Source organism: Delphinus delphis, chromosome 17, assembly GCF_949987515.2.
Source record: "Delphinus delphis chromosome 17, mDelDel1.2, whole genome shotgun sequence".
NCBI lineage: Eukaryota > Metazoa > Chordata > Mammalia > Artiodactyla > Delphinidae > Delphinus > Delphinus delphis.
The window spans coordinates 32473311-32484718 of record NC_082699.1 but is presented as its reverse complement, the minus strand read 5'-3'; the positions used below and the strand labels follow the sequence as shown (position 1 = coordinate 32484718).

Below are 11408 nucleotides of genomic sequence, written 5' to 3'. Positions count from 1 at the left end.
TCTCTTTCCCTCCTGGGGCCCCTGGTGCTGTGCCAGCCCACCGGCATGCCCCATCTGGGGTGTCTACTACACTAGGGCATGGGTGAGGAGGCCCAGGGGTGAGGGGCGAGGCAGAGTACCTCTGCCTCTACCCTGTTCTCCTCCACAAAACTGCCCCTCCTCCTCAAGCCTGCCCCTCAAGTCAAAGATTCCATATATGACCTCACTGGGTAGTGATGCCCTCACAGGAGTTCTCAGCGTTTCCATGGTAGCATAACTGTAGAAACGGGCTGCACTCAGAGAAACTTCCCTACCAGTTCTCCACCAGATACCAATCTCTTTGGATGTCTGTGTGACAATGTGTGACCGGATACTGTATATGTACTCTAACCTGTGCTCTGTTTCCTGGGTGGGCTGTGCAGCAGGTACACCCAGACCGGGCAACTCTACAGGAGGTATGATATACACACAACCTCACCTGGCTGGCACATGTTCCTGTGGGGGTTGCCAACTACGAACAGCTGAGCACTTTCCCAGATGTAAGTAATACCAGTGACCTGCGACGCCTTCAGGGACGCACAGTTCTCACTGCTGAGAACAAGTGAAAGGTCACTCTTGAAACACACCTTCAAACCCAGGCACTACTGTGCTGTCATGTAGACGTCTATATCGGTCCCCTCAGACACATCCCTTACAGAGTTGCTGAGTACTAAGGGAGAGGGTGTTGCCATATTGATGGGAAGACCGGAAGAACGAAGAGGGGGTGATGAAGCGCTAATGAGCCTGGAGGGCTGAGGAGATGGTGTCATTGGAGGCTGGGTTGATATGAGCCTAGACTTGGGACCCAGAACCCGGTTCTGAGTCTCCTGATCACTCTGCCTCAGTATTTGGCCTTGTTCTAATCTACATAAAAGAATTAGACAGCTAGAGTTCAGTGTGGTTGAAACAGGCAGTATAAATGGGGCCCAAGAGGGGTTGCCAAGGTGGGCGGGGTTCTTAACCAATTTATATTAGATTATTTTTTTCCAAATCTTGAAAGACATTTCCATGAAAGCCTCAGAAGTGACAGACTGCAAGAAATGTTTTCTCTGTTGTGGAAGGGAGAGATGGAGAGGATCATGATTGCAGTTACTTTCGGGTTCTACTGTTTTCCCTGGAAACGGTGAAGAGACTTCCTCATGTGCTGCAGCCCTAGGCTCTCGGGATTGCTTTCTCACCCAGTGTCCCTTCTCTAGGGACGCATAGAGGTGATGGGCCAAGGCTGTGTTTTGGACGTCAAGTAGATTAAAGGTCTTCAGCCAGAAACTGGGAGAGGCATGAGAGAGGGAAATTCTGGCAGGAGACTGTGCACAGCAGAAGTGACTGATCAGTTCTGATTTTCTTTGCAGCAGCAGTGGCTCCCGTTTCTCGTCCTACACCTGGTCACTACCATGTCCTGTACCGTGGGTGTGGAGAAACGCAGTTGGGCTGGCATGGGGAGACATACTGCCTGGTTGGTGGCTACCGGCTCTACGGGGATGTTCCTTTGGCCACGCCAGCTAAGGTGGAAGCAGAGAAGCCAGTGCCCAGACGTGCTCTGAAGAGAAAGCACTCACCGGAATGGTCGGACGAAGACCTGTGTTGCCCCAGATCCAAAGTCCGGCGATTGGAGCTTTCAAGCAGCACAGGAATACAAGGTGCTTTGATTCTCAAGCAGTGTGGCCCAACCTCTGGGCACATCGCCTCTGCAAGAGCCACAGTAAACGAATGTCCCATATTTTCTTTCTCAAGGTCGGCAGCAGGGAGTCCTCTCCTAAAGAAGTTTCTCTCACATTGCCACACTATCCAAGGCTGCCCCAGATGTGGTTCCTTCCCGTAGCCTGATCAGGCTAAGGGCAGAGTTGTCTCTTTGCTCCCCTGAGTAGCACCAAATCGTCTTAGTAACACCTCTTCACCCTGTTGACCATGTTTTTCACTGGGGCTGCTGCTGAGCCTTTATCTCATCCTTTCATGGTGGAGAGAGAGAGAAATCTAATGATTTTTACTTCTAGGGGTGAGGGGACTGTAATGATTATGTTGTCATTTTGTATTATGTCCTTTTGTCATGAATTTGTTTTCAATTTCATGTTAAAATGGGCCCGCCATTCCCACTTTGTGAGGTCATTCAGCACCCTCATTTTGCACCTTTAACATCTCTCTTAGTATCACTTGGAAATATTTGAAATGGCATGAGCTTGTCCTCACATTCCTATCAGCTGTAAATCTGGAGCCCCGACATGAACCTAACCATTGAACAGAAAACCTCTCCACTACCTGTGTAACACTGGGTAGGCCCCTTAACCTCTTGGTTTTTTAAGTTCTCAGCTGTAAAAATATGAAGGTGCTATGAATTTATATTTGGGGCAGGACAGGTTTGAGGAGAGTGTGTCTTTGCTTGTATTTTTCCAAACCAGAATGTCTTCCCTCTCTTCCCCATGGGTCCAAATCTCACTTGTCCTTCAGGCCCACTGGCAAGGAGCCTTCCCTGATTCCCCAGTCCACACAAATCTCTGCCTCTTACGGTCAGTGCTATACAACCTAGCTGTCTTTTACGTTAATCTTGCCTCTCAAGCCAATCTCAGAATGTTTGTCTCTCTTTCCCTCCTGGGGCCCCTGGGGCTGTGCCAGCCCACTGGCACGCCCCACGTGGAGTATCTACTAGACTAGGGCATGTGTGGGAAAGCCCATGTGTGAGGGGCCAGGCAGAGTACCTCCTCCTCCACCCTGCTCTCCTCCACAAAACTGCCCCTCCTCCTGAAGACTGCCCCGCAAATCACAGGTTCCTTATATGACCTCACTGGGTAGTGATGACCTCACAGGTCTTCTCAGAGTTTCCATAGCAGGGTAACTATGCAAATGTGCTACCCTCAGAGAAACTTCCCTACCCTGGAGGAAACTTCTTTCCCTGGAGAAAGTTCTCCACGAGATACCAATCTCCTTGGTTGTTTGAGAGAAAATGTTTGACCAGATCTTCTCTATTTACTCTAACCTGTCCTCTGTTCCCTGGGAGGTCAGTGCAGCAGGTACACCGAGACCGGGCATCTGTACAAGAGGCATGGTGTACACACAACCTCCCCTGGCTGCCACATGTTCCTGTGGGGCTTGCCCACCACACACACCTGAGCACTTTCCCAGCTCTAAGTAATACCATTGACCTGGGACACCTTCAGTGACCCACAGTGCTCACTGCTGAAGACAAGTGAAAGGTCATTCCTGGATTAGTGTGCAGGACAGTTATGAGCTTTATAAATATAGCCTTCCCCTTTGAGCTACAGGATGATTCCATTCAGACCCTTTCCTGATTGGCCTCTTAGCAAATGACAAGTGCATTTTTGTTGGCAAATGGTAAATGGAGCAGTTTGAGGAAGAGGGCCACTCTTGAACCACACCTTCAAACCCAGGCACCACTGTGCTATCATGTAGGCGTCTCTATCGGTCCCCTCAGACACATCCCTTACTGACTTGCTGAGTACTAGGGGAGAGGGTAGTGCCGTATTGATGGGAAGACCGGAAGAATAAAGCGGGGGTGATGAAGTGCTAATGAGACTAGAGGGCTGAGAAGATGGTGTCCCAGGAGCCTGTGTTGATGTGAGCCTAGACTTGGTACCCAGAACCTGGTTCTGAGTCTCCTGATCAGTCTGCCTCAGTATTTGGCCTTGTTCTAATCAACATAAAAGTATCAGACGGGGCTTCCCTGGTGGCGCAGTGGTTGAGAGTCCGCCTGCCGATGCAGGGGACACGGGTTCGTGCCCTGGTCCGGGAAGATCCCACATGCCGTGGAGCGGCTAGGCCCGTGAGACATGGCTGCTAAGCCTGTGCGTCCGGAGCCTGTGCTCCGCAACGGGAGAGGCCAAAACAGTGAGAGGCCCGCGTACCACAAAAAAAAAAAAAAAGCATCAGAAGGCTAGAGTTCAGTGTGTTTGAAACAGGCAGTATAAATTGGGCCCAAGAGGAGTTGCCAAGGTGGGCGGTGTTCTTAACCAATTTTATTAGATTATATTTTTCCAAAACTTGAAAGACATTTCCATGAAAGCCTCAGAAGTGACAGACTGCAAGAAATGTTTTCTCTGTTGTGGAAGGGAGAGATGGAGTGGATCATGATTGCAATTACTTTCGGTTTCTACTGTTTTCCCTGGAAACGGTGAAGAGACTTCCTCATGTGCTGCAGCCTTAGGCTCTAGGGATTGCTTTTGCAGCCAGTGTCCCTTCTCTAGGGACTCATAGAGGTGATGGGCCAAGGCTGTGTTTTGGACGTCAAGTAGATTAAAGGTCTTCAGCCAGAAACTGGGAGAGACCTGAGAGAGGGAAATTCTGGCAGGAGACTGTGCACAGCAGAAGTGACTGATCAGTTCTGATTTTCTTAGCAGCAGCAGTGGCTCCCGTTTCTCGTCCTACACCTGGTCACTACCATGTCGTCTACCACGGGTGTGGAGAAACGCAGTTGGGCCGGCATGGGGAGACATACTGCCTGGTTGGTGGCTTCCGGGCCTACGGGGATGTTCCTTTGGCCACGCCAGCTAAGGTGGAAGCAGAGAAGCCAGTCCCCAGACGTGCTCCGAAGAGAAAGCACTGTCCGGAAATGTCGGACGAAGACCTGGGTTGCTGCGGACCCAAAATCCGGCGATTGTAGCATGGTGCCAGGAGGCGGACCCCACAGAATCTTGCAGGTGATCCATCCTGAAGAGAAGGCAATGGTTTAAATGCCTAAGGCAGCGAATGCCTCTTCCTGCACTGACCGCCACTCCCCACCACCACTGCCCACTGCCACAGATTAGAACCTGCATCTTTTTGTCTGAGCCTTCCCCAGCCAGGAGCCTCCTTCTATACTAAATGGCCATAAGCCAGGAGCCTCAGAAACTGAGGTTTGTAATGAGAGTCTGCCCTGAACATCCCAGGGCTGAAGCTGGCCTGGAAGAAACCCTGACGTTCCTCTGCTTAATCCTCAAGGGCCCCTTTGTGAGCTGAAGAAAGAAAAGTCTAGAAAAAACGGATACCTGGGAGGGGAAGATGGCGGAAGGGTAACACGCGGAGATCACATTCCTCCCCACAGATACACCAGAAATACATCTACACGTGGAACAACTCCTACAGAACACCTACTCAACGCTGGCAGAAGACCTCAGACCTCCCAAAAGGCAAGAAACTCCCCACATACCTGTGTAGGGCAAAAGAAAAAAAGAAAAAACAGACAAAAGAATAGGGAGGGGACCTGCACCAGTGGGAGGGAGCTGTGAAGGAGGAAAGGTTTCCACACTAGGAAGCCCCTTCGCGGGCGGAGACTGTGGGTGGCGGAGGGGGAAGCTTCGGAGCCGCGGAGGAGAGCGGAGCCACAGGGGTGCGGAGGGCAAACCGGGGAGATTCCCGCAAAGAGGATCGGTGCCGACCGGAACTCACCAGCACGAGAGGCTTGTCTGCTCACCCGCCGGGGCGGGCGGGGCTGCGAGCTGAGGCTCGGGGTTCGGTCAGAGCACAGGGAAAGGACTGGGGCTGGCGGCGTGAACACCTCCTGAAGGGGTTAGTGCACCACGGCTAGCCGGGAGGGAGACCGGGAAAAGGTCTGGAGCTGCCAAAGAGGCTAGAGACTTTTTCTTCCCTCTTTGTTTCCTGCTGCGCGAGGAGAGGGAATTAAGAGCGCTGCTTAAAGGAGCTCCAGAGACGGGCGCGAGGCGCGGCTGAAAGCGCGGACCCCAGAGACGGGCATGAGACACTAAGGCTGCTGCTGCCTCAACCAAGAAGCCTGTGTGCGAGCACAGGTCACTATCCACACCCCACTTCCGGGGAGCCTGTGCAGCCCACCACTGCCAGGTTCCCGGGATCCAGGGACAACTTCCCCGGGAGAACGCATGGTGAGCCTCAGGCTGGTGCAAAGTCACGCCGGCCTTTGCCGCCGCAGGCTTGACCCGCACTCCGTGCCCCTCCCCCGCCGCGGCCTGAGTGAGCCAGAGCCCCTGAATCAGCGGCTCCTTTAACCCCATCTTGTTTGAGTGAAAAACAGACGCCCTCCAGCGACCTACACGCAGAGGCGGGGCCAAATCCAAAGCTGAGCCCCTGGGAGCTGTGAGAACAAAGAAGAAAAAGGGAAATCTCTCCCAGCAGCCTCAGAAGCAGCGGATTAAAGCTCCACAATCAACTTGATGTACCCTGCATCTGTGGAATACATGAATAGACAGCGAATCATCCCAAATTGAGGAGGTGGACTTTGAGAGCAAGATTTATGATTTTTTTCCCCTTTACCTCTTTTTGTGAGTGTGTATGTGTATGATTCTGTGTGAGATTTTGCCTGTATAGCTTTGCTTCCACCATTTGTCCTAGGGTTCCATCTGTCCGTTTTTTTTTTTCTTAATAATTATTTTTTATTTTAATAACTTTATTTTATTTTACCTTATCTTCTTTCTTTCTTTCTTTCCTTCCTTCCTTCCTTCCTTCCTTCCTTCCTTCCTTCCTTCCTTCCTTCCTTCCTTCCTCCCTCCCTCCCTCCCTCCCTGCCTTCCCTCATTTAGACAAAGAATCATCCCAAATTGAGGAGGTGGACTTTGAGAGCAAGATTTATGATTTTTTCCCCTTTTCCTCTTTTTGTGAGTGTGTATGTGTATGCTTCTGTATGAGATTTTGTCTGCATAGCTTTGCTTCCACCATTTGTCCTAACGTTCTATCCGTCCGTTTTTTTCTTAATTTTTTTCTTAATAATTATTTTTTAATTTAATAACTTTATTATATTTATTTTACTTTATCTTCTTTCTTTATTTCTTTTTTCCTTCCTTCCCTCCTTCCTTCCTTCCTCCCACCATCCCTCCCGTCCCTCCCTCCCTCCCTCCCTCCTTTCTTTCTTTCTTCCTTTCCTTCTTTCCTTCTTTTCTTCTTTCTTTCTTTCTTCCTTCCTTCCTTAAATTAAATTCAATATAGATATTTAAATTTAAGGTAAGATTAAATTATAATTTGAAATTATATGTGGAGTTTTATTTCCTAAAGAATATTTTGGAAATTTCAACTCCTATTTTAACTTATATTTTCAGAGAAGGTATTTGGTCCAAATGAAGAATATCTTCGATTATTGTTCTTCTATTGCAAGCAAAAAAGGATTTATACTTCTTTTCATGAAATATGGTTGTTTGACAACAGAAGGATAAATATTTTATATTTTTAGAAACAACAGTCAGGCTACTGATATTCTTAATGAGTTTTAATAAATCTGAATGCTTCTTATCATCTACTCTTTAGCTGGTACCTGAGGAGTTGTATACCTCCGGGAAGATATGTGCTCCAGACCCGTAAATATGCAGTTCACAGAGCCCACCACCAGAGGACAATAATGAAGTAAAATCTTGAAACCATGTAGTGAAAATAGTGGGAGTTTAAATAAAAGCAACATTTCACAGTATGCTTTTCTGACCAATGTTATATCTAATACCCTAATGGATTATATGTACATGGATTCTGAAAAGTCAGCAGCACACTTCACTGGTCAATTTCTATGATAAGGGGAACGGAATTTGAGTGTAGAAAAACAGTATACTTACATCTTAAAATTCCACCCCTACAGAATCTACTCACTATTGAAAACTGGTAAGAATAATAGCTTTCTGTGTCTCAGTGACCAGTTAACATTTTCAAGAGTAGAATTTATCTTCCTATGATGCTCAAATACACAGGAAAAATGCATATCTAGGACAATGGATAAACTCTATATGACATGTGAAAATAGTTATTCAAATGGAAAAAGTATAAGATCTACAAGGCAGTTTTATATGCATTAGTGTGGATATATACATAAAGAAGGTCTAAGAAACATAAAAATCACTTCCAGGAAGCAATTTTAGGTAGAAAAGAATTAACATGGATGAGGAAGAAAAGAGAGTTGGTTTTAAAATAGTTTCATTGACTTGTTTTTTTTTGTTTATTTATTTGTTTTATTTATTTGGTCTTTGGAATATAAGAAAACAGTGGCTTTCAGATCAGTATCCCAGTGGAACAAAGGGACCGAGGTCTATCCTGGAGCCTAGCCATTGTTTGACTATCTTGTAATAATACTGGTGAAATACAGCCAAATCATTTGAACTAAAAGCATCCTCTCTGACAATAAACTTAAGACACCAACATTATATATTAAAGAAAGTAAAGAGAGAATACTGTTTTCTTTAGAGAGAAAATACAGAACCTGGACCAAATCAATAATGTCAGCAAACCTCATGGGTATAAAATATTCTGCTGCCTGTCATTTAGAACATGCCTCTAGAAGAGGGAAACTGGGCGATAATTTCCCCAGATTTTATATTTAATTCAAATATTTTAGATAAGAGGGATCTCTAGTAAAACATTGTATTATTGATTCTTTCCAATATGATAGCTCAGAGGAGTTCCTCTTTCCTTCTCAAATACATATGGGGAAATGGAGGTGGGTGTGGGTTAGAGGAACTATCTAATTAGAGCATAATAATCAACAGTTTGTTTTTTAAAAATAGAAATTTCTATTCAAATTGTTTCCAGAGACAGAAACACACAGAGACAATTCCATGTGACAACAGTGAAAGAGACCAGAGTGATGCAGCTGCAAATCAAAAAACTGCCAACACCAGTGATTGATGGCCACCACCAGAATCTGGTTAAGACAAAGAAGGATCCTCCCCTTGAGGCGTCAGAAAGAACATGGCCCTCTCAACACTTTGAGTTTGAACTTCTGGCCTCTAGAGCTGTGATAAAATAAATTTCTGTTCTTTTAAGCTAACAAGTTTGTGGTATCTTGTTATGGTAGCCCTAGAGATGACAGTATTTGATTCCTGAGCTGGCAACTGTATTTTGACTATGTAATGACTATTCCAAGATAATCAACAGACACAAAGATAAAGGCAAAACTGAGACTAAGCCCAGTTCTTTTTATTCCCAGAATAATAAATGATTTTTTAATTAATTTAGATCTCTTTGTCTAACCCCTCTGCTTTTCAGAAGAGTATGTGGGACCAATCGAGTATTAATATGTTATACTTTCATTTTAATTCATCTCAAATTATTTCTAATTCCCCTTATGAGTTCTTACTTGACCCATGAATTATTTAGGAATATATTCTTTAATTTCCATTTGTGATTTTCAACAAATTTCTTTCTGTTAACGATTTCTTATTGCATTCTGTTGTCATCTGAGAGCACTCTTTGTATTGTTTATATCCTTTAAAATGTACTGAAATTTGTTTTATGGCCTAGCATATAGTATATCCATGTGCATTTGAAAAGAATGTATATTGTGATGCTGTTGGGTGGAATGTTTTATAGATGGCTGTTACGTCTACTTGATTGATAGTGTTGTTCTAGGTTTTTATTTTCTTGTTGATTTTCTGTCTGTTCTGCTATTGAAAGAAGGGTATTCAAGTATCCAACTATTATTGTAGAACTGTCTGTTTCTCTTTTCCGTTGTGTCGATTTTGCTTCATTATATTTTGAAGTTCTGTTGTTAGGTGCATATAAGTTTATAATTATTATGCATTCTAGATGGAATAATCATTTTATCATTTTAAAATGTCTTTGTCTCTAGTAAAAATTTTCATCTTAAAATATATTTTTTTCTGATATTTTCTTAGCCAGTCCAGCTTTGTTGTTGTTGTTTTGTTTTTTTGTTACTGTTATGGTATATCTATTCCAACCCTTTTACACTTCACCTATATATTTTCTTGACTCTAAAGTGGGTCACTTGTAGGCAGCATATGTTTGGATCATGTTTTTCATTTTTTTATCCAGTCTGAAATTTCTGTCTTTAGATGGAATGTTTAACATTTTTATATTAAATGTAATTAATATTTAATTTTGTAATTTTTATATTAAATGTAATTCATGTAGGATTTATGTCCAACATTTGAGATTTATTTTCCAAGAGTCACATTTTTTTCCCTAATTCCTCTTCCTCTATTACTGACTCATTTGTTGTTGCTGTTGTTAAAGAGATATTTTTTAGTGTAAAATTTCAATCCCCTTATCTTTTACTATATTTTTGAATTATATTCTTAATGCTTGCTCTAAGGATTACAAATAGCATCTTAAGTATAAGCATCTATGCTTGATTAATTAATACCAACTTAATTTCAATAGTATAAAAAACTTTTCTCCTCCTTTACATTGCCCTCCTTTGTGCTGTTACTGATATAAAAATTACATCTTTATACCTTATATGTCTATAAACAGTTATAATTATTACTTTATGTTGGTGCCTTTTAAATCAGATAGGAAAAAAGTTAGAATAAAATACATTTATATTATTTTTTATATTTACCTCTGCAGTTACCTTTCTTGATGTTCTTTATTTCTTCATATGGATTTAAGTTACTGACTTATGCTTTTATTTTTGTCTGAAGGGCTCACTTTAGTAGTTCTTGTAGCACAAGTCTGATAGGAAAAAATTCTCTTAAGTTTTTAATAAAAGTATTGAAATTTTCATGTCATCCTTCTGCAATAGCCATGGTAATCTCGGCATCATACCAACTCTAGTAGATATGTTGCTGAAGTGAGCATTTAGTGTCTACTCTTATATGGTACAAAATTTAAAGTGTTAAAGATTATGAAGCTATAGACACAGGTTTACTTGTTTAGAGACCATTTCAAGAGCATATTTGGGCAATGCTAATATTGGCATTTCAAATTCAGTGCTACCATGTAGCAAGATAAAATAGATGAACCTCAAGTCATGATATTTTTTCCTGATAATATAAGGTTAAGGTTAATTATCAGCTGTCACATTTTTTCCAGTATTTTTTAGTTAGCTTTTAACTTAGCATAAGTGAAATGAAAGGACGGTAAGTTTTGCATTAATTCCTGACCCAAAACAGAACTTTTGAAGATGAAAGTCCATTAACAGAGCTGTGTGTTTCCTGTGAAAAATAAATCTGGCCCACCCCCTGAAAAATTCATGAATGTTTTACAAATTGTATGTTCAGGAAGCTATTCTAGCCTTCTATTTAAAAAAAAAAACAACAACACTATTTAGAAATATTTATTTCCTTCATGTAGTACCAATATACATGTTATTTAGAAAATTTATAGTGAATTTTGGTTTGCTCATCTTCTGAAAAACTCCTAAGAAAACACACACTTCTGAGAATTTCAGCCTTATTTCTACATAAGTTATCTAATCTATAAAACATTATGCATGCTTTGGATAATCATCTAAATAATTACTATTCTAGCCTTTTAAATGGTTTCAGTGCACACATAATTTTCTCTACCTACACCCCTATTTTTCCCAGTTAAATTGATTAAGTGATATTTTTTCTTTAGTCACTTATTATATTTAGGTATGTTTAGGCCTCCTCTTCTGAACTCATTTCCTGGTAACAAAGAAATAAGGCATAGATGCTGTTTCTGACTCCCAGGGAAGTTTAGGTTCTGGCATGCTGGACTAGGCAGGGCCTAGCATCACCCTATTTATGTGG

At 43.0% G+C, this 11408-nt stretch overlaps 1 long non-coding RNA gene across 1 annotated transcript; it reads left to right on the top strand.

Moving 5' to 3' along the window:
• Positions 1-344: 344 nt before the first annotated feature.
• LOC132440315 (uncharacterized) lies at positions 345-9720 on the top strand. The gene is made up of 3 exons (XR_011246761.1): positions 345-518; positions 1368-1655; positions 8482-9720. It is a non-coding gene; the product is annotated as an uncharacterized lncRNA (long non-coding RNA).
• Positions 9721-11408: the final 1688 nt, after the last annotated feature.